The sequence below is a fragment of the Onychostruthus taczanowskii genome, unplaced genomic scaffold (genome assembly GCF_017590055.1).
Source record: "Onychostruthus taczanowskii isolate IOZ18803 unplaced genomic scaffold, ASM1759005v1 scaffold25, whole genome shotgun sequence".
NCBI classification, from domain to species: domain Eukaryota; kingdom Metazoa; phylum Chordata; class Aves; order Passeriformes; family Passeridae; genus Onychostruthus; species Onychostruthus taczanowskii.
In genome coordinates this window covers 4,439,701-4,463,780 of record NW_024499796.1, presented here as the reverse complement: position 1 = coordinate 4,463,780, position 24,080 = coordinate 4,439,701, and positions in this window count along the sequence as shown.

The following is a 24,080-nucleotide window of genomic DNA, read 5'->3' as shown; positions in this document are numbered from 1 at the left end:
ATGGGACAGGGCTCTTGTCTGGTGGTCCTTATTTGAGCTGACTCTGAAACAAAAGAGACTCGACTGGAACAACACTTCCCCCCTGCACTGAGAGCACTGAAGTGGCAGGAGCACTCACCAAGATTAATTTGAGTTATTTTAATTATGATTCTCTCCTCTCTCTCCTTTTTCCCTCCCCCTCTCTCACATACATTGTCTGGACAGGGAACTGCAGGTTTTCTTCCACTTAGGATTAATTAAAAAGGAAAAGTCAATAAGTTTCTCAGCAATTACTGTCTTTTCCATCTGGTCATTTGAGACAGAAAGGGGCTCAGAAATTGAATTTCAAGACGAGAAAATCATGTCTCATGGATCCTAGCACAAGGATCTTGGAGAGAGGAATATCTGCATTTTCCTCAGCCTGCCATCACATCTGGAAGAAAGCAAGAGGTAACACAGGTGGGAGACTGGAGGTGATAATGACAAACTTTCACTGCCCTGGGTTTTACTGATGTTTTCTTTACCAGATAAGATGACTGGATGTTATCACAACTCTAATCCAGAGCCCCATCCACAGTCCTTGTAAGTCAATGGGAATCTTTCTGCTGGCATCAGTGATCTTTGGATCAGACTTCACCTGATGCCTGCAAATGCAACAAGCTTAATTCAGCTGTAAGGTACAGCTGCTTCCCAGATTTCTGCTGGGAATCTCAGCTCTTCTTCCTTTGTTTTGAGACTGTGTAAGGACAGTAAAACACACCACAGGTTTTAATTTCTCATTTCTTAGAATATACCAGAGCTGGAATGGAGAAAGGGTGCAAATCCACAAGGTAGGGAAAGGAATGAAAATAAGCAGAGGCCTAAAGAGAGTGATAGAGGAGGGAAAAAATAGAAAAGCAAAGAAGCAGCCACCTCACTTGGTTTTGTTTTGCAGTGGAGTTGCGCCATACAGCAGTGAGTGCAGATTCATTCCCTCCCCTTCCAGTTTAAACTCAGCACAAGCACAACTTCAGGTTTGTTTCCACATTCCCGTGGAGTTGTTTTCTGCAAGTATTTCTTGGAATGAAAAAGCAGAAAAATGAGGGAAAAAACCAACAAACCCAACCTCCCAAACGCTGTTCGTGCTCTTTTGCTAACAAACCCAGTTTGCCCCAGAGGCCCTGCTGGGTGTGAGCGATGCTCCCTGCAGTTTTGTTTAGGAAAGTTCCATTTGCTTCTCCCTCAGCGAGGCCTCAGCAAGGCCATTAACAGCCTTTTCCCAGAAGTGTAGAGCCTCCTTTTGTTTACCTGAAATTGCTGGGCATCAAAATAAATCTACATTCAACGAGTAAATAAATAAATGAATAGATAAAAGAGGGAGAATCAGAGAGAGTTCTACTGTGGGAAAAAAAATTTACAATCCCAGAGAAATAAAGCAAAAACCTTGGAGGCTGGGTGCCTCACACAGTGCTCTCTGCAGCTCCTGGCCCCTGTGAGCCTGGCTCCCAGCAAGACTGATTGCACTGTCACCACAAACAGCATGTAAAAAATTGTGCCTCATTTTATTAGCTGGAAAACAGTGTTTAGTGCTGCTGGAGCTGCAGCCGAGGGTAAACGATGGAAGTTTCCTCTTGGAAAACTGTCGGGGCCAGTGATGACATCATTTCTCCAGGAGGGTGATCCACAAAGGGCTGTGGCTGTCAGAGTTTATTGTCACTTCTCTCTCTCCTGCCTTCCACATGTCCCATCCTCAGGGAGTTCCAGAGCTTTTTAGCCAGGAAAACTCATGGATGGTGGGAGGCAGCCACCAGCCCTGCCAAGGGTGTTCCTTGTGGCACAGCAAATCCACTGAGAGCTGGGATTGATCCTCATGGATAACAGCAGCAGAAGTGGTTCAAAGCTCTCCCTGCACCCTGGCATGGTGGAATGTGGAGGAGCCCAACCTTCCCTGAGCTGCTTCTCTCAACTCATGGAGCCTGGAACCCTCCTGTGCAGATGGAAAGGGTGTCAGGTGGATCTGTGCTCGCTGATATTTCATTTCCACCCATTAGATTTGTACTACAGCATGGATGATTTTAGTATCCTGATTTCTGTGATTTCTAGGTGTGGCAGCACACACCAGCATCTGCAGAACAAGGGATGGGAAGGAGATCTGAGGAGTGAGAGAGATGTGCCAGCACTGGAAACCATTTCCCAGTTCCTGTGTGCCCATGTAGCCCAGGGCAGCAGATTTAGGGCTGAAGGCACAACAGCCACATGGGGAAGGCTGTCTGCTTAGTTCAGTGATTCACAGGGGGCTGTTTCTCTCCAGGAAAGGTTGCAGGGTGCGTCCACCACTGAAGATGGGTAAATCTCTGCATCTGCAAATCCACAGCACACAAGGAACATGAATTTTCAGCTGAATTCAGTGGAAAAATGTGACTCACTACTGGTTTTCTGTCTATAGAGCTGGGGTATTGAGCTTCCTGACAGATATCCAATGATTAATCACAAAAATCCAGTCCCCCTCTCCTGCTGCAAGTGGGCCACTCGCTAATTGCAAAATTCCCAACTGCTCTTCATTGCTAAAATGTCTATTTATGAATGTCTTCAGAGAATGGAAGTCAAGGCTGCTGAGCTGCTCACAAACAGTTCATTGAAAATATCCAACATTCCAAGTCTGAAATCCAAGCTCTGTGGATGGTTACATGAGCTGCATTGTGTTATTTCTGATCCCTGGCTGGGCAAGTTGTGTAACTAATCACATCAGAACCAGCATCCATTTTGAGCTGCATGTTCATGTGTGTAATTTGGAATATGCTTTTGGAAAATATTAAGCTATTTGAGTTCCAAATTGACTTTTGATGAGTATTCACACTAGTAAAGCTCATTTGCTGGAATATTTGTGGAAAGCAGCCATAGAAGCAGACCAGGAGATTCAAAGCAAATTTGTTCAGGACTTCAAATGAATATACACAGACACCTTTCTGCAGTATTCACTCCCTATTAGTCATGTTGCAGTAATACCTGCACTATACACTTACAGCTGAGTTACCCTTCCCACTGCAAGGCTGGGGCTGGGAGATTTATTAGCTCAGTGCTTCCAGAATGGATTTGAGTGAGATTTTTAATATCAAGATCCCAGCTTGGAGGGACACTTTTTAATTCCATCCCCTCATGCCCCCTCCCCCTTCCCTCTGCCAGCCATTACAATAATTTAAGCAATTGATCACTTCTATAGCTCAAAAGCCTGGGCACAGAAGAAAAGGAGAGGGAAGTGGTGGCTGGGGGGACAGAGAGGGGATTTTAAACACTGAAGCAGAGAAGCTCCACGTTCTCTCTGAGTTGACTTTCTCATGCTCAGTGAGAATGCCCAGAAGTGTGAGTAATCAAAGAAAAAGCTCCAGAGGTAAAAATGAAAGGACAATGTGAAATCTCATTTACAAGTGGGAAGCAAATGAGGCAGGATCCAAGTACTATATAGCCAAGCAGGCTCTAAATCAGCATTTATAGCAGGGACTTGGCAGGTGGGTTTTACCTCTCACCAAGCACTCTCTGTGTTAGTCAACAGGCCAAAATGTGCCCTTTGTTACATTCAAACAACTCTCAGTTAAATGTACTGAATTTAAGGAATTTAGCAGGCACAACCATGAACAGAATGTGCCTCAAAGAGAGCTGGCAGGTCAGGATTCTTGCCTAAAACAAAATCTCTCCAAAAGGGTCTCATTTACAGTATCCTCTGGTCCTGTAAACCTGAATATCAAAACATCCCCCCAGGAAGATGCCATCCAGTCGTGCTCTCCCTGGAATTATCTATAGCATTGCTCCACAGCTTCCAGTTTTCTCCAGCTCATTCTGCTCTGCCCCATCCCCAGCATTTCCCCCATGCCTGCATTTTCCACATCCACCTTGGGCTTGGTGCAGGCAGACTGGCACCAGGAATTTTTGTGGGGTCAGAGGCCAGTGGTTCAGCTCACAAAATCCAGGAGAGAGGGAGAAGCCTGGGGCTGCTCTGGGACTGTCATTTCTCCAGCAGGTCAGTGCCAGAGGATCCCATGGGGGTGGTGGCACACGTGGACCTGTCCATGCCATGACTGACCACTGGCTTTGACTCCTGGCTTTTCCCTGTGTCTCTCAGGGCTCCGCCACTCTCTTGCTCACTGTCAGAGTCCCAGGTTGAGTCTCTGGAGCTCACAGAAGGGGAGCTGTTTTTTGTTCACTCTAAGCACTGACTGAGCCATGCACTACCACAACACAAACTGAGCTGCCACAGCACATCAGCACAAAGAGGCACAACAATGCTGGGGCAGGGCTCCAGAACTGCCTGCTGGCTCCAGTAGCACTGTGGGAAATGTTCTTTTCCCACAAAAAAAATCCCTGTTCTTACCCACACAAAGGTGGCTTTGCATTTTCTGTTTGAAAACTCCACTGCACTCTGCAAGAGTTATTTCCTTCCTTCTCTAGAGTGCAGAGACAGAGGCATTAAAAAGTTAAATCATGCATGCTAAGAAGGGAACAGAGTTCACCTGAGGCAGAAATAAGGCTTAAACCAAAGACAGCTAATAGGTGTTTTTCTCTTTCCACCAGCCCATTCTGCCTTACAGGAAGGTAAAAATGGAAAGAGACCAAGCTCAGCAAGAGCCCTGCCCCATTCTCCCTGATTGCAAGCAGGCACAGTGAGGAAAAGTCCATACCAGCCATGTTCCTGAATATCTGTTTTGAAAGAAAATTAAACCCTATAGCAGAAAATACATTTCAACAGTCAAGTTACTTTTTCTTCCTGCAAGAATCTTCCCCTTCATTGAAGAGGGCTGGAGACAGATCCCAGTGACTCCCCTGAGTACCTCTAACCCCTTTTCTCCCATGTGGGCAGACTAAACAAGGAGGCTTGGCCACAAGAGCCAACCTGTGTCTGCCAGGAAATGGGTTGTGTGCAGCTGGACATCTAAAGGGGTTTCTCTGACCTGAGATTTCTCTTCCCTCTCAGGCATTTTCTGCAGTTACCCCAAATGCCTGACCTAACGTAGCTGGTGCATTATTTGCCTTTTTTTAATCTGCTCACACTGAACACAATCCACAAAAGGTCTTATTCAGTTAATAGAAAAGAAAGACAACACAAGGATGGGAAAGGCTTAAACATCTCTGCTTTGCAGGAAATGTTTACCCAACATGCTTCTCTAGGTAGCATTTGAGCTGTGGCTCTTCCATGGGCACAGCCCTGCAGATCCCAATTCCACATCAAACCACATGAAAGAGAGTCTGATCTTGGGTGATCACAGGGATCTTTGTAATGCAGAGGTTGGTCAGGGGGTTCAGCACTTCCTGTCATGGATTAGCTCATGGGTTTGTTGTTTGTGTGTGGAACTCCCCCTCTCACCTGCCCCTCTTTGATTTGTGGTGCTGAGGCCACCCATGTCCTGAGGCTGACAAAGCTAAAGGGAGGAAGGGTTTGTTCTGGAATGAAGGCTTGGCCATATTTGGTCCTAAAAAAGCACTGTTTTCTCAGTTTTTCATGAGATTCTGGGGTGTGCTTGGCCCTTGGAAGCTACATTTGACCCGGTTGAGTTATTGTTCAAAAGGAGAGGCTCTGGGATGGAGGGGGGATATTTTCTGCATTGCTGTCCCCAGGGGAGAGAAAGGAACAGTGAAAGTGGGGACTTCCCTTCCCTTCCCTTCCCTTCCCTTCCCTTCCCTTCCCTTCCCCCTGTCTGCAGAAACCAAGGAAGGGACTTGCCACTGTGGCAGTGACAGGAATTCTCCCCGGTGGCGCTGGCAGCTCAAAGCAGAGACTCCACTATCTCTATATCAAATATAAACCAGATATTTAATGTCCTTTAGCACCAATTCCAGGGCTGGAATACTTTGGGGTGACTCGAGCAAAGCCACCCTGCACATCTGACCAAAGGATGAAACCACAGCTTGGGTTACGCCAACCCCTGAGGTTACACAGCCTCTAGACCTGCAGTTCACAAGGTTTTACCCAAATATTCTCATTCAAAAACACACCTGCAAGTATTCCAAGTGCTGCAGCTTTCTCTGTGAGCAATAACTCAGGAATCAAGTTCTAAGGGAACAGAAATATGTTGCAAAATGACACCACTTGTAATAGAGCTTTCATGCTCTTTGCTTCTGAAAAAATATGCATTCAGAAGAGTTCAGTGGATGGGAATGTGCTTATTATATGGGCAATGCCTGCATTCAGCTGGATCATGGTGATCTCAGCGCAGGGCTGGAATGTGGAGCCTGCAGCTCCTGGCACTGAGGTTTTGTTCTGTGCTTAGACATTCCTAGCACAATGGGGTCCTGCTCCAGGACTGAGGGTCCCTGGTGCTGCTGGAACACAGATCAATGGTGGGAAGAAGGTCTTTAGTGTTCAATTTCATCCTGTAAGTGTCCCAGTTTTGAACAGGGAATGCAATTATATTACAAACTGGCAAATGATAACTGTCGGTGAAAACGGATTTTTCAGGTTAAAGGCAAAAAAAAAAAAAAAAAAAAAAAAAAAGCAAAATATTTTTTTCTCTGTCTTTTTTTCTCTTTTTTAAAATTCAACTTAGGTAAATTAAGAGGATCTGACCCACACATTTTCTAATGTTAAATTTATGGCATGGATGAGTCACCAGATTGTTATTAAAATGAGAGAGCTGCATGGCTGACCATGCTAATAACACTCCCTTCAAAGCTCAGCTGCTTTTAATGTGCACCTGAGAGAACAGGCACAGGCATTGTGCAGCTGGGGAAGTCAGGAGTGCAGATTTGTAAGAGCCCTGCCTCACCTCAGGGTCTGGGGGACAGGCATGTGTCCCCATCCTTCTCCTCCTCCTCCTCCAGTGAGGGATAACCAGGACCTGTCCCCCAGCTGGTTTTGCTGCCTGTTGTTCTGTCGAGTTTTTACATTCTTGATGGCTCTGTTTAATGTGAGACCTTTAGAGCCCAGACCTCCACCACAAGAATTGGGTTTGATTCGGTTTTATATCTGGTTTTATCTGTAGTAGTCTCATGTCTCTTCATGGGTTGACCATGTGAGGAAAGGGTGGAACAGAATTTTGGGTCTTGTAAGCATCTCTTTGGTGAGGAAGGGAGGGGACATCTCAGTGTCTCTTCCATGCCCTTCCTGTCCTGTCTTCCTGTTGAGTGAGGAGCTGCTGAAAGAAGGTGATATTGACTCTAATGCTCAGAAGGTGTAAAGCGAAGTTTATTAGGAACTCCACATATTTATAGAGAGTATTGTTCACCAGATTGGTCTTTAAACAACACCCCTCACACCACTGCTTAATTAGGAACAACCCCTTTTTGTAAATATCTCTCCATAACACCACGTACAAACACTCCACATGTTCACAAACACTAGGTGTAGAGATTAAGATAAGAATTGTTTTAATTATTTCTCTGAGTTCTTTCACAACTTCCTCAGGATGATGCCTGGGAAAGTTATCTGTTTCTCCCTCTGACCAAACTGTTAGCATCCACATTTTCCTCCTGGGTCCTCTGCTCGAGGTGTTGGCCTGGTGTCCTGCAAACCCTCCTGTGCAGGTTCTTGTGCCAAATCTCACCCAGATTCTGCTTTCTGGCTGGAGAAGGGCTGCAACTGCTCTTCCCAGACAGGTGTAGGGGCTGGAGGACACCTGCTGGTCCAGGGACATCTGCCCCTCCTCACCCACACTGCTGGGGTGGCAGCAGCAAGGGGCTACCTGGGAGATGTTTCGGTCCCTGAATTAGAAACATGTGCCAGGTAAATGAGGCTTTAGCATTGCCCTTTGGAGAAGGGTGTGTCTGGTTTTGATGAAATCTCCCAAATCCAAACAGGAAAATATTTTTGTACCCTTTTTCTGTACATGTGTCCCCTCTCATGGCTTCAGCTTTGCAAAGGAGCCACCAAAGCATCACCAAAGAATCCATAAACCTGGGTGCTACATAACCCCCAGGTTGATCATTTACCACACAACTAATTATAAATTATTCAAGGCTCCCATTTCTGCCCTTTCCTTCCCCTGAATCCTTTTCATTTCCTGTGTCCAGGGCCTTGAAATCCTTGGGCTTGACACAATAATTGATGACTTCTGGCTGTACAAACATAAAACCTGGAATCTAAATAGAGCCAGATGGAGCTTGTGTTGTAGTGTGTGTTTTTCTTAAATAAGGGAAAGATTTATAAATTGATGAAATCTATTGTTAATAAGAGAACATTGTCACTTTATAATAGTCTATTGTAATTGAAAAACACCCAGGAGTAGTCTGCTCTTGGGTCATATTAGTGCTTTGTTTTCCATTTGCTGCTCTCCTGAAGAGTTCACACAGATGCTTTGTGTCTCCTGTCCCTGGCTGGGCTCTGTGTGTCACATTCACTCTCCCTGCAAGCTGCTGAGCTCACAAATACCAGCCTTTTGCAGCCAAAATTACTGCTCTGCGTAAGTCTGATCTAAACTAAATGAGGCCAAAACTCTCTGGCTAAAGAAGGTCAAAACCTGGCCTGGAAACTTCAGTAATGCTTGAAACTATCAGGCGCTGGGGAACAGGGAGCTCTTTTTGGGATGTCAGTGGTGGGAGGTGGGAGCTCTGGGAGCTCCAGGGACCCACATTTAGGGATGATTCACCCTTAGCAATAAAAGACACAGCATCCACCCTTGCTCACACTCATGCTCAGGTGTAGGAGCAGGCTCAGGTTTCAGGGTTCACTGGGGTGGGAACAGGTTGGTCATTACCTGTATATTTGGGTTTATCACCAGAATTATCAGTATCTTCCCTGGGGACATGATGTCCCTGCTCATGTCCCCAGAGGAATGTTTCACAGCCGCATTTCTCTTTGCTTTGCACTCGATCAGTCTCTGCACAGAGATTCCCTCAGCAGCACATTCAGCTCCTTGGAGGCCTTGAAGAAGGATAGACACTGTCTGAGCCTCCTTATGCTTCAGTTCTTGACATTTTTTTTGTTTGGTTTGTTTGATTGTTTGTTTTCCTGTTTGTTAAACCTTAGAATTAGTGTCAATTTAATTTTGTGTCTCTAGCTAGCTTTTATCACTTCAGGTTTTTAGTTCTGGATATACTCTATGGTATAGAAAATGAGAGGTCTGGAATATACAGGATCTCATTTTTGTTCCTTCTCCAATTGCTAAATATCATTTAGAAGCTTAATTAGCTTCTCTGTGCCTTGGTGTCTTCAGCAAGACCAAAGCAACAGTGACTTGTCAAAGTGCTCAGAGATCTGTGGATGATTCAGAAGTTCAGGGCAGGAGGGGAATGTTCCCCTCCAGCCCTGGTTCTTTGAGGAGCCTGATCTGATGCAACAGAGTAAAGGACTCAGAGGAGCAGCCTGTCACCTCAGAGTGCACAGCAAAAGAAGGTTCTCAGCCTCAGGTCACAGGATCCAGCCCTCCCCTCTCCTGGTTCTGGTTCTCTCTGACTTACAGAACAATTGCCTTTCACAGCTGTGCCTGTGACATCCAGACACTGCCATGCTGGCCAAAGCCACAGCCAGAAATCAGGGTCCTGCTCCTTATTGATTGTCCCAATTAACTCCTGCAGCTGGGGAGAATTCCCAAAGCTGTTTGTCCTGAGGTTGTTACCTGCTTCCCAGAGGAGCTGTGACACACACAGAGTAATAAAGACAGACACAGCAGTCCTGCTGCTGAGTGCCAGACCTAGCTGAACCTGGAGAGGACACAGAAGCTGAAGCACCTTAAGCTCTCAGAAACCAAAAGCCTCTCAGACATATCTTAACAATTTGGGATCAGCTTTTGTCAAACTCACCATGTCCTAAGGGCACCTTCCACTTAAAACTCCCTCCTGTCTAATATCAAGGTGGCTTCAGCCTGCAGGCAACTCCTGATCCAAACTGCAGCACGAGGACAGGGAAAATCCCCTCAAAATGGAAGGTCACAACCCAGGGCTTAAGGAAGGGAGATTTCCTAAAGAAAGGTCTTACTAAGGATGTATTTCACCCAGTTAACAACCACTGCCCAGCTCTTGCACTCATCCTAACACAAAGCCCCACCAGACACCTGCACCCTATGGAAATGGGGGGGTTTGTGCAGAGGAAGCCCAGACCCTCAAGGCAGGGACAGCAGAACAAATGCACCCCCCTGGTCTTGAGACCTGTGTTCTGTGCAACTCCAGACAGCTCCTGGCCCTCCTCTGCTGAAGGCTCCCTTGGCTCCCCTCCAGTGCCATCATTTTGTCCTGATTCCTTTGGAGGGGCTGCCCTGGGAATCAGGAAAAGGCTCCTGTTGCTCTTTTGCTCACTGCACAATTAAGCCCACCATAAATTCTGCCCTAAAAATTCTTTATAGAGTCCACCTGTCCACAGCAAATAAATCAAATGTTCTAAATTAAATCCTGTAACAGCTGAGTGGCAGAGGGTATGATGTCTGGATTTATTCAGGAGACAGGAAGACTGTAATTTTCTAAGTCAATGCTCTGACCCTGCTTTACTCATTTGCTGTTCACAATGAAAGTGGATCTCTCCCTATATTTTTGCCTGGTTGTTTCTTCTCTCTAAAATAGCTTTAATCAGCATGTCCCTGAGAAGGGGTAGTGGGGAGGAGGCACAGAGGGCTGTCATCCAGAGGAGGGAATTAAATCAGGAGGTATCTGATCATGCTGGCTCCTGTTTTCACACAGCTTTCTGCTTATATTTTGCCTGTGTTAACTTTTCACAAGCAAAGCTAAAGTGCCAGGCAAAGGCCTCGTTAGACACACATCTTGGGGAACTCTGATGTGCCATTAATTAAGCTCTTTCACTGCCTCTTTCCTGCTGGTTTCAAGGACCAGCCTGTGTGCCTTAACTCTTTTCTTCTCTTTCATTTCCCTCTCTGCTCTGAAAAGAGCAGTGGAAGGCTCCCTTGCAGATGGGGATGGGATGCTGTAGTGCCCTCTAAGTGAACTCAAGTTTTCTCTAGCAGGGGGAGAGCCCTTGCCAAGTTTCTCAGCCACTGGCTCAGAGAGCTGCTCTCTGTAGATGGATTTGCTGGGCAAAGTCAGGCTTTGACAAAGAGGGAGCTGGTGCCAGCACATCCTGGCACAGCAGTGGGGATGGCACTGTCCCCCTGCCATTCCCCTTCAGCTGATGGCCCTGGGAGCCTTGCTGTGGCAGGGCTGTGCTGTCAGAGTGATTGATGCACCCAGCTGAAGATTCTAACAGCAACGCACACTGTTTGGCTCCAGGTGTTGCTTTCCTTTAATTTTATTATTTTGCTCCCTCTGTTGTCCCCTTTGGCAGAGTTTAGGGGTTATTTAAAGCATGTTTGCAGAAACGTGGGGTGCCCTGGCTGGCTGAGCCGTTCCCTGTCATCCCTACCCTCCATCCTACAAAACCATATTAGCAAGTCAAAGTCCAGCTGGTCCCTTCTATGACCCCACTAATGCTGTTCTATTCAGAAAAGGCATTTTCCCTCTGATCATGCAGTAGACATTAATATAAACATATAAATATACACTTCAATACTAAATATATCTGTGCTAAATAGACCTTATTCGAAGCGTTGAGCAGTCAGGGCTAAACCTAAATTCTGAAGGGATATTTTCATATCTATTTATTGATTAGAAAATAAGGAAATTACACACTATATATCTCCTTTGCTAAGAAGCTATGAGATAGAGATTATATTAATATTTTGAACTTTTTCTTCCTTTGGCAGCTCAATCTTCTCTTCATACATCTTGGAGGAAAGTTTATTGCCACTTTTTGCTGAGCCTATTGTCCACTTGGTCCTTAATGTCCCACTTTTCCCCTATGACTTAAATCCTAAGCATGGAAGGCTTTAGCAATGACTCTGATTTTGTGTCCCTGCCTTTTCCCATCCCTTGTAGCCTCCCCCTCTGCCTTTGGCTCATCCCTCAGCCTGTGCTGAGGTTGCGTCACCAACAGGTATAGGGGACACTAAAGAAGGTGATATATGGGCTCCGTCACTCACAGAAGGCTAATTCTTTTCTTTATTAAGAAACCCATGCTTTTTATACCCTAATTCACTACAGGTGGATTTACTGGTCCTTTAATTAAAACACCATCGCCATTGGATAATTAAGAAGTCACCCTTTTGGTAAACAAATCTCTGTAACACGTTCCACATGTTCACAGCACCAGGTACAGCAAGTGAAGACAAGAATTGTTTCTCATTCTTTTCTCTGAGATGCTCACAGCCTTTCCCAGGACAATGCTTGGGAAAGTTGTGCCTGCTCTCTGTGACCAAAGAGCTGCTGCCACAAGGTTGGTTTGCAGGCAGGGAGGATGTGAGCGCCAGGAGTGAGGCCCCAGTGCTGGCTCCTCCTGCCCTGCCCTTTCCTAGGGATCTGGGCTGAGCTGTGCCCTGTGTGGGAGCTGCAGCACAGCTCTGATGGTGACACGGGAAGGTGACAGCTCAGCGGGGGGACTTCTCACTCAAGGCAGCTCCTCTCCACTCTCTGCCTGCTGTAATTAATATCCTTTTCCCTGCAGGCTCTGAGTCTCTGACAGGCTTTATTTTTAACTCCACTTAATGATAGAGTATTAAGACAAAATGCAACTTCTGTGAGCTGCAGGCCTTGGGGAGGAGAGGGGGTCTTGGGTTGGTGCTGTACCTGGTGAGGAAACTCCTGTCTGCAGGGCTGTTAGCACCACAGGGAGTTCAGTTACTGGGGTACACCAGACAGGTGACGGACTTTGGACATGGTTGGCATAAGAGATTTGATAGACAAAATGCCTTGGTGAGAGCAAACAGAACTTTGAGGATTAAATCAAGATTGCAGGAAGATTCAATCAGACTGACTTACCAGAAAAAGAAAATTACATCAGACTTCTGCAAGCAAGAGATGTTTAAAATGTGGAAGTTTGTTTATGTGATGATTAACCCAATCATTGTAGTAAAACATTACTAGTCTTCCTAAAATACTATATAAGCAGTTGTACTCTACAATAAATTTGGATTTTTGACCATCTCACCAAATCCCCGTCTCCCTTCAGTGTGCAGGGATCTGGGATTGTTCTCCCTGTGGAGACCCCCCCTGACACACCCAGAGAGTGGCAACTCAAGAGAAAGCTCTTCCCATGCCTGATCCTGCTGGATAAACCTGTTGGATTTTGGTAAAAATGGGAGCAATTCTGCCAGCATCCTCAGAGGGAGGCAGTGGGCAAACACTGTCAAGAGACAGACAGAGGTTTGGGATATAAAGCTTCCAGAAGTGATGAGGGAAGTGAAGGACAGCAGCAGGAACAACTAGAAAAATTCTGCATATCTGCAAGAAGTGGAGTAAAAAGAGACAAAAAATTATTTTCTGTTGTTTGCAAGGCAGGACAAGTTCACAAAGTGGTTGAAGTTATCCCAGAGTGGGCAGATAAAAATTGGTTCTAACCTAAATGTTGGCCACAGCTTATATATCCCTCATCTATAGATTAAAAATAAGGAAGAACATATGGAAGAAAAATGTGGAAAGTACAAAATAAGCGAATGTTCTTTCTGGAAATAAAAATCCTGGGCATTCTCCATATAACTTTTTAGGGTCTGGGAAGTTAGTAATATGAGGAAAAAGAACTTCCTTGTGCTTTTTCTTCTCACAGTAAGGGAAGAAGTGAAAAATAATCCTGCAAAAAAAAAAAAAAATGCTGCTAGACATTGACTGTTATTGCCTCCAAAGTTATCAAAAGTTACATTTCAAACACCCAGCTTGCATTTTTCAGCTGTCCCTTAGAGGTGATGAAGATGATAAAGGCTTGTTTTGTTTTGCACCAGCTCGGCTTCCCTAATGTCAATTTTCAGGAATTTTTTTCTTTTAAAAAATTTGATTTTAAAGCAAACTTTAAGATCAAACTTAAAATTTCTAGGTATGAAAGAGAGCAATATAGAAAATTTTGATGGAAGCCCTGTCTCCTTTGCTGCTTGTGACTGTGAGCATGTGCAGTTATGGGCTGGAGGCCTGGTGGAGCTGAAAGTAAAATTCCTTTTCCTTGGGAAAGAAACAGCTCATCCACTGCAGAGCTCTGCACCTCCCAGGCTAACAACAATGCCTCTAAGATGAAGTTGGTATGAGACTTCCCCCAGTAAATGTCACAGGATTTTTCTCTCTCCTCCTTTTCAGAAGTATGGTGGGGTGAATTACAGAGGGAAATGTTTTGTTAGGCATTCTCTGAGCATCTTGCTCTCCTTGATACCAATATAGCACTTTGTTGAGAGCGTTGCCAGGCAGTGTTTTGAGGGAATGATACCAAAACTTAGTGCCAATAAGCACTGAAATGAAATGAAGCCTCAAATCTGCAGCTTTATTTACAGTGGAGTCTTGGGCTGTACTGCTGCAGCATCCTGAGTCTAATGGTGACCCTTCCCTGGAGGATGGAGAAATCCTGCAGGATTCAATAAATGCATCATTTCCCCTTTGTGAATGTCTCTTGTTTTACTGATGTGGAATCAGTTTTGACTCTTAGTAATTGTAGTGACTTTTTGTCTGGCATTTTTTCCTCCTGATTTGAATCCTGCAAGAAAAACATCACCAGTGGGGGCTGCTGAGAGCGAAGCTTATTTCACCTTGTGATCATCTCTCTCAGCCACATATCCTCAGTGGTGTGTTCAGGTGCTCTCCTCAGCACCTCAGTCCTGCTTGGAGATGCTCTGTCCATCCCCCAGGGGAGGAGAAGCTCTCCCACCCTCAGCCCCACTGGCTCTGCCGATGGATTCCAGGCCACTGTGCAGAGTAATTGCTGCTTGAGATTACTGATGACACAAATGTTGACATTCTGTTGGCATAACTTGCAATAATGTATGCAGATTGCATCCTTCTAGTGCCTTAATTATTACTTCTCTGCAAGAAATAGTCAGGTTACCCTCTGCTCTGATTTGAAGGAGATAATTCCCCTTCAGAAGCCCGGCTGTTTAGAGAGGGGAAGGACAAAACACCCCGAGATGCCACAGCACAGTTTTCCCTCTACATGGGACGTGCCTGAAGCTCAGCCTTGGCTAAGTTTTCTTCCTCACCGTGGGAGTGGGGAGGTCTCTCTCAAGGTGAAACTATCCCTGGAAAAACAGAGGAGTGCTGCATTTAATGAGCCAAGACAGATGTCCTGTTCAACGCCCAGCAGCGGGCAGGGAAGTGTTTAGTATTTAGTATCTGCAGTGTGGTGGTGTCTAGAGGCCAGAGCCAAGGTTGAGGCCTTCTTGGGCTAGGCCATGTATAAAACACCTAGTTAGATAAAATTCCTGACCCATGGAGTCTGAGCTATAAATTAAACAGGAGGCTGAGCAAGGAGAGAGGGAAAAGAGATCCACTTGCAAAGCAGAGATCAATGTGAAAGCCAGCAACAGAAATCCAGTTAATTTGACACCATCTTCCCCTGATGCTTTGTATTTATGTCTAGAAGAATCCTGGGAAAGCTGAGAAATTACACAGGAATACTGTATTCAGGCAACTTCATAGAAAGAGAAAAGCAGCAAGGAGCTCTAGAAGCCCGGCTGGGAAAGGAAACACAAGGCTCAGATTCTCTAACAAGTGCAATATTACTGTTTTATTTTAATAAACTGACAAACACCTGGAGACATTCAGAATAGAGAATGAGACTCACCAAAATATCTTGTAAAGTGTTCTATTGGAGCATACAGCTGCACAGCAACAGGGAATGCAGTCCTGGAGCTCTGCAATAAAATCTCTAAAGACTCATGTTTTACACATGGGAGCAGGTGACTGCTCTGTCTTTGCTAGGGAGGGCAGAAGGCTCTGCAGGAGGACATGCCACTGCTTTGATGTGGAGACAATAATTTTTTGTCCCTCATCAAAGCTCCTCTGTGTCTGTGACTTAGCAAAGGTTTAGTCTGCCCTGCCAGATTGACCATTTATATCAACTCATTTATTCTGATATCCTGCAGGAGGATACAATGGTCTGGAGAAATCGTGTCAGACAGTCATTCACCTGTACCTGGCTCCTAAATATTGCATTAGATATGTAGCCAGGTGTACATATCTTACTTTGGAGAAGATAAAAAAAAGTTGTTCAGGCCTGGCTGACTGAACTGAGACCTCATTCTCTGGCTTACCTGGTAATCGATGCTTCCATTGCAGGGGGAAATAAATAACCTTGAAAACAAGGGAGCCTGGTAGACTTCTTCTCTCAAAAAGCACCCTGAGGCACTGAGCTGTGGATGTCACCCAAATTCTGGGTGCCTTTCCCTGAGCTGCCTTTTTGGTTTCACTAATTGTGTCCATGTTCTTGCACTGCCTGATGGAAAAAGAATGGATCTGCTAAGATTAATCTGAAAGGGCTTGTGAGAAATGGGTCTCCTGAGATAATTGGTGGAGAATAATTGACATAATTGCTAGTGTTCTCTTTCTTTAAGTTCCTTTCTGGTCAGGAGGGATCGATTTTCCAGGATTTAGATAAAAATGGACACCCTCCCCAAAATAATTTTCTATTATTGTCCCAGAAACCAATTAACACAAGAAACTGTGGCCATTTGTTCCTCCCGGGGACCATCTGAGTGAAAACCTCGGAGTATATTTAAGTAATAGACCTAGATACTATAGTTATCAACTTCTCCAGCAATTTTAGGCACAATAAAGGAGTAATAAATCAGGTTTTGGAGGGCTTGAACTCTGACTTTTCCAAAGAATATTGACAGAAGTTTTAGAACAGATAGATTTGTTAGATCTGATTAGGTCTGAGAGATCTTGGTGGCACTGCTGCAGCTGCTCAGCCACAGCTGCAGGGTTGTAGAGCATCCCTCAGTGTCCATATTTTGTGTGCTGGATTGGAGTCAGCAGCCAAACAGTAAAAATTAAGTTCAAGAGGATTGTGTTGCGGTATTTTAGCCCTTTTCTTTGGAACTGAAGCTGAACTGGCAGGACATGAACCAATTTCATTCTGCCTTATTCAATAAATGCACAAGCTCCTGACTAAAGTCTGTGTACACACATTTATATCTGTGAGAGCAGATTTGGGCTTGGACTTTCTCCTCTGAGGGAGTGTGACTAACCCTTGGGCCAAGCCTTCATTTGCATTTTCCAGGAATACTTTACATTCACTTCCTCAGAGATTTGGGAAACTCTGCATACAAGTTGATTTCTCTTTTGCCCCCCTTCAGCTTGCTGCTCCTTTTGCTTTCCCCCTAAAACATTCTTCTCCCACATCAGCAAATCACCTTTCCTTTGCCTTCTGTCTCAGCCAGACAGGGACACGAGTGGTGGATCCTGATCCTTCCACGCTGGGTGTCTCCCATGGGACCTGCCCCATCTCTTGTGGAGCTACCTCCTTTACAGGGGGATACAGCTGTATCCCCTGAAGGGTTAAAACACAGCTGGGGAGACAGGAAACGCTGGAGTGGATAAAAGGGCAGGAGAAGGGTGCAGAGCCAAGGCAGGAACACAAAGCAGCGATGAGAGCCTCAGTGCAGTGGTCAAATCCTCCTCGTTTTTCCAAGCAGACCCTTGAGCAGCTGCAATTGCTCCCTAGGGGAACTGGCCCCTTCCCCTTGTTCCTGGCCACAAACCCTTCCTTCCCTACCAGCACTGGGGCCAAGAACAGCAGCACCACCTCAGCCTGTGCCCAGAAAGGTGCCCTGTCCCCACTCCTGCCTGTGCCCATCCCTTCCCACCCTCCCAGCTCCGATGAATCCCAGCCCAGCTTTGTTTAGACAACTTCGAGCGCGATGCGGCGCATTGGCCAAAACCCTCCATGAAAATCCTGTTAATTTGTTTGATGAGCTGCCTCCAGCTGCAGACAGACGAATAAAGGCTGATTGGCTCCTCTGCTTGCACTCTCCCTGACAAACTCAGCCAGCTCCAGGCCCCGGCTCCGTCGCCAGCCAGGCTCAGAGCAGGGTGGATGTGTGGGAAGACGGGGGGAGCAGGAGGCAGGGGGAGATGTGTCTAATGGCATCATTTCCATCTCACAATAGCTAATCCTGCCTAAATCAATGAAGCCCTGGCATCCTAATGAAATTGGGTTGGAACCTGTTCAGTTTATGATGAGCTTTTTAACCTCGGCTTCTTATTTAGCTTGGTGCAGGGTTGAAATGGGAAAAAATGTGATGTTTTCCTCCCTGGCTCATCTTTCATCGGCAGAGTGGAAATGGTGGAATTAGATGCTAATCTGGTTGGGTTTAAAAATAATCTCTGTGTTTAGCTCTCCTTGGGGGGCGTGGAGGGAAAATAGAGCAGGGTTTTCATGTTTACCAGGCTGACACCTTGCTGGGCTGTGCAGGTGTTTCTCAGGCTGGAGAGAAAAGGTCCTTAAAGTGGAGAGTGGGATTTTCCCCTCACTTGGAGAGAAGGTTAAGGGGAGGAAGGGGTGAAAGTGAAATTTTATCTCTAATGAAGTGAAATTCATTAGAACAGAAATGTTGCAGTTTATTCCTCAGAAAGGACAGCGCTCAGAACCAGGGGGGATGTTTGGACTTATGCAGAAGTCTTGAAGAGCATTTTGGTGAATCTCTGAGAATGAAGAATTATTTGTGGCCACTGAAGCACAAAGGGAATGAACCAGCCCGAAGAAGGCCAAGGCCCTCCAGAGAGGTAAGGCTGAGCTCTTCCCTGGCAAAGGTGCTCCAGGTCAGGTAGTTAGAAGGGTTTTCTTGTTCCAAGGCCTGTTTTCATAGCAGGAACAAGAAAATCTCTCTACAACTCCATTTGTCCTTCCCTGCAAAGGAAAGGAAGGCCAAATATCCATTTCTCTTTACACCCAGATTGTTGCTTGGTGAACAACCAAAACACTGGGGAGAACTGGGAGGCCACTGGGAGCCATTTAGACAAACAAGAAGCTCTTACTCTCCCGCAATTTTTCTCCACAGAGAGAGAGGGAAGAAAATGAAGCTTCTTTTCCCCATCACACTCTCCAGCAGAATAAAATGTGACTTTCCCCCTAAATAATTTACAGCCTGTCTCCTTTCTGAAAGTTTTGGTTAGTACAAAATGACACTTCCTGCCCTTTAATGCTCTGATGAAATATCCCTCCATGTATAATTTAGGAACTGGCAGCTGGTAGTAGTGGGGCAGGTGTAGTGCTTGCGTTGGCAGGCAAATCCCTTGGCACCACTCTGCTCCCAGGCCACAGGAGGGGACAGTGCAGGAAGAACTGAGGACAGGAGCAGTGTAGAGACACCCCTGCTGAGCCCATGCACCCTGGAAGGGTGAAGGATGTCTGCACCAGCTCTGGTGCAGCCCACAGGGATATCTGACTGCAAAGCAGGCAGAAGGGCTCAAGGTTGTGTCCAGCAGAGGCAGGTGGGGTCCTTGGTTGAGATTTGAGCCTAAGGAAGGGGAAATAAGGTCAAAGCCTTAGTCCACCGCCGGCTTCCTTTGTGGCTTGGGCCTGGGCTTAGAGCAACAAACACACCTATAATTGCAGATTGTGCTCAAGTAAGCTCCAGCTTTCACAGAATGGGGCTTTACATCTTTGTGTCCACAGAAGAGAAAAAACTGCTCCTTGCTTTAGTGCTCTAAACAGAGAGAAATAATTACTTCCTTTTTTAGAGGCCCATTTTGAAATACAGCAGGTGTTTTATTGCTCTTGGAGCATTAGCACTGTGTTTTGACTTCAATTTTCTAAATCTTAAAACTGGTAACAATCAGCAGCGTTCAGGTTTCATCCCACGCAAGCTCTCCCTTGCCAAATTTCCTGTTACATTTTGAGGACATTTATTTTGTCTTGTCATTTTTTGAAGGTGCTCAGAGCGCACAGAGAGAAGTGCAGGAGACCTGATCCCAAAGCAGTGCTTTGAATGACACAGCCATGTCCCACCACACAATGACAGGAAAGAAGCTCAGGGTGGAATCAAATATGGACACATTCAGCAGCAGAAGTTTTCCCAACCAGTGCAATAGATCCTAGAATCACAGAATCACTGATGTCAGAGAAGACCTCTAAAATAATCAAGATTATCTTGTGCAAATACAAATGAGGGAGATAAAAACCTGGGGGCAAAGCAGTGATGGTGCTTTTGACTCCTGCCCTCCTCTTGCTGCCCGTGCCCTTGTCTGGAAGGCACAATTAGCCTGGAGCTCCTGGAGCTGCCCTGTGCAGAGGCTGTGCTGTGCTGGAATGCCCCTGGCCATGGGTTTTTCCCAGATATTTCATTAACGTTCAGAAATGGCACTTCCTTGCTAATAGTCTACCGACATTTAATAAACACAGCCCAAGAGTTTTATAACCTGTTAACTTCCAAGTGGCAATAATTAAACAAAAATGATAAATAATTAAGGCCTAATTACATGGTATCAGTCATTTCATTTTCCAGCAGGCACGTTAAGTGCATTTGCCACTACTGATTGGGGGCTCATTCCGCACGCGCTCAGCACTTTCTCTGCGCGCCTGGATGGAGAGTCAGGTTCCATGCAGCTTTATGGTGGAGAAGAAAAAGGAAAATGTGCTTCATTAGCTGGGTAATTGTCCCCTTCCACCACTGAAGATAATTCCCACTGAGGCTCTTGCATGACTTTGGGAAGGCAGCAAACAGAGCCGTTTGTGCTTCGTGTTTCTGTGAGGGACTGAGCTGGAGGAGATGGGGCAGGTGCAGAACAGAGGTACCACTTTTCACTGCCCTTCTCCTTGGTTCTCGATCCCAAAATGACATTTGTACCTTGGGGCTGATGTCATGGGATGAAACCAACCCCGGTGAATAGACAGAGGGCAGGGGTTTGAAGGTGTGACACCAGGATCCATCATCACCAGATCCAACTCATCGTCAGATCCGCAGCTGAGGGAAATCCCCAAAGCCCCACTCTAACACCAATTCACAACATCTGAAAATATCTGCTTCCCAAGTGTTTTGACTGGGTATTGAGGACTGTTCTGAGGACAGAGACATAGCTGGAGGGGCTCTCCATAGCTGGAAAGGTCAGAAGGACAGAGCTGGCTAAAAGGGAAGGAGTGGGAGCACCACAGCTCTGTGAGGGCACTGAATTCCCTGGTTCTCCTAATGGTCAAGGACATATGGAACAGTGTGATACAGCCTAATATAGGGGGCATCCCCCATTTTAGCTGATGGCAGCTGTTTGGCCACAGTGAAGGGATAGTGCAGGGCTGGTGAAAGGATCAGGAGGGAGAGCATGCACTAAATCCACTCAGGTATCTGCTGCCAGGGCAGCATTTGTCTGCTACAGGGAAAAAAATGGCCTCCATTGCTTGGAAAGAAGGGAATTGGTTTAATTGATCTCCACTGGACCCTTAGTCAAGGAGGAGCCTTGCACATGCTTTCCTTGCTTCCCTGAAGCTGTACAATGAGCTGGCTTGCTGCAGTTAATTTCCAAATGGCTGCAAAAAGCTTCCCGGTATTCAGGCAGCAAATTCCATTCAGTTTTTTTTTTTTAAGCCTCTTCCAGTTCATCCCCTCAGACTGAGGGCATAAGCTGATTTCCCCCAGTGAACCTATTTCCTTATTTTACCCAGCCCCACTGTTGCTAGTTTTGGTTTTTGTCTGACAGTTCCATGGGTGCTCCCCAATATCCCAGTGCTGCCAATTCCAGTGCTGTGGTCGTGGCGTCCCAAATTTACTGCAAGGTGGGGTGGGGCAAAGTCAGCCCTGGAAGTTTGCTCTTTCTCTGTTTTTCCATCTGACTCTCCTGGGTGAGGGATGGAGACCTTTGCACTGCAGAAGAGTTTGTTTGAGTCAAAGAGCATCAGATGTGCAGGTGATCAAGGGAAGGAGCTGCTTGTGAGGGTTAAGGCAGGACTGAGCATTGCAGGAATTCCCTACCCAGCTCACAATCATACATCACAGCTGCTCAATGAGCTTTGCTCTTTGGGCTCCCAGGCTGCTCTGGATTTTATTTTTCAGTTTGTGTTTCTTCCCCAGGTGGAAAGACAGAGTGACTCAGCTACGGGGTGAAGCTGTGGCCACTAAGTTGTCATGTTGGCTCTCTGTGGGACTTGAGAGCCCACTGCAGATGCACACAGCCTTTGTATTAGAGGATAAACTGGGCTGAATCACGTTCCATCTGCCAGAGTGCAGGAGCCTCTGTGACATCAGGCATGGAGCCACAGCTGTAAAGTGATCATTTGTAATGCGTGGTGCCTGGTGCACAATTTCATGTTTAATTGCACACTGTAGGCACCAAGGAAGAAATCTAAACCAGCATCCCAATGCAGCATTTATCCTTTCTGCTCTCACCAGGCCAAAAATAGCCTGGCCCCTCGCTCGTCTTTCTGCTGAGACTTGAATGTTCCTGGGGGAACACAAACTGCCCTGCCAGCAAAATCTGCTTGGCGAGTCACTGAGAGCCCTCAGCATCCTCAGGGAATCCAACACTCCCACTCCAGCAGCTGGGGACTCAGTCAGGACAAGGTGTTTTTTCACCAGCTGGAGCATTACACAATGAGGTGCTGAGGAAACCACCTCACCTGGAGAGCCAGTAAATTCCCCAGGGAGAAGGAGACAGAGGAGGGAGTGAGTGGAGATGCATTAGCGGAACAGTGAGGATTCTCACAGGAAGGGGGGCACGTGTCAGCTGCACCCCACTGTTCAGGATGTGTGGTGCTGTGTTCAAGGAACTGAAGCTTCCTCAAGTGCACAGAAAAGTGAGATTGCTGTAAGGAAGTGCCAACCCTGGATTGCTGGATAAGTCTGTGTGCCTGTCTTGATCTGCCATTGAGATGTGAGGGCTTGTTCTGGCCCCAAATCAGGTGTTATGGCCCCAAAGCTGTTGTTCTGATCCAAAAGCAGCTCATTAGGGGGATTTGGGTTTGACTTGAGGTTTCACAGCAATGACATGTGCAGCTTTTAAATCTGTGGTTCTCTTAGAAGATACACCTTGGAAAAGAAGGAGAATAAAGCATGGTGGCAGCTCCCTGTCTTCCAGGTGTCTGCTCCTTCCAACACAGATCACTTTCAAAATGAGGCTGTAAGAGGGTTTCTCTTCAAAACCTTAGGTGTTACCTCACTCAGCTCTAAGGAGAGGGTAGTTTGCTGCATTCTGTCCAAGATGAAATTTCTTCAAAAAAATTACATTTTCAAGGGCTATTTTCACACTCAAGATTCCCCTCAGAGAGAAACACTGAGCTATTTAGAAATATCTTATGTGGTGATTTTAAGGAATCTAATCAGGAGTTCCAGTGTAGCCTGTTCAGAGTGAAAATTGACCTCCTTTACTAAAACCTGGAGAATTACCTGAATTTCCCCATTTTCCAGGTGCCCTGAGGTAGCTGTGCTGTTTCAGCATCCATATCTAACCCACCCATCAGAGTGCACTGCTGGGCTGGAGGAGATCACCCAAGGTTCATGGAGCATCCAGGAAAACTTGTGGAGCACAGTTCTGGTTTCCAGAGGAACAGCTGGAATGTCTGGATGCTCTACTCATGAGAAGAAAAGGAGTTTGCTTGCTGGGCCATGTTCTCCAGCAGCAGTGGAGAGATTGTAGAAAAAGCCTGGGACCACAGCGATGGGAATGCAGAAGTCTGAGCCAGGGAAAAGCCTGTTTAGGGATTGGGAAGCTGGATGCAGAGAGGGCAGTGTTAAACCTCCCAGTGGCTCTGTCCATGGACAGATGCTTCTTGAGGTGTTCCTGCTCAGCCCTGCACCTGCTGCTGGGACATGACAGATGTGCTCCTGGCCAGGAGCCCACCCTCCAGCAGCAGCAGTAGCAGCAGCAGATCCTCTCTGGCAGAAGACAGAACAGCACAAAGTTGCTCGAAGTTATGTTAGGCTTTTTTCCACAGAAATCCCTCCAGCTTGCCCTGCAAACAGGTTGCAAGGACCTCAAAAACACCCAATGTGGCAAAGTTCTTTTCTTCCTGCCACAGCCCAATCTGCATTTTCAGGTCTCCTGACCAGCCACCTCTGTACATTCTCAATTAAATTATTAGAGGCCCTGCTCTGTGCTGCCATATATGTTGATGTCCGGGCATTAAATATTTATGGAAAGATTCATTGTTTGGGCATTAAATATTAACTCACAGGAGGGAATGAGTTCAATGATTTGTGTTTGTTTTTTATGAATTGAAAGTGTCTGGTTTCCAAAGGGTGGTGCTTGAGGGTAACTGGTGTTTCACTCCTGGCTTTTTGGTGGAATTGCTCCTTGCCAGGCAGGAGCAATACTCCTTCAGACATCCTTTCTCCCACAGTTCCTGGCTGCCTGGGCCCATAGATTTACTTTGCTATCAATATGTTTTTTTGTTTTGTTTATAAACCATTCAGTTTTAGACAACTTCCTTCTTCCCCCTCGGGCCCCCTCCATCGCAAGGCTCTCCACACACTCACACA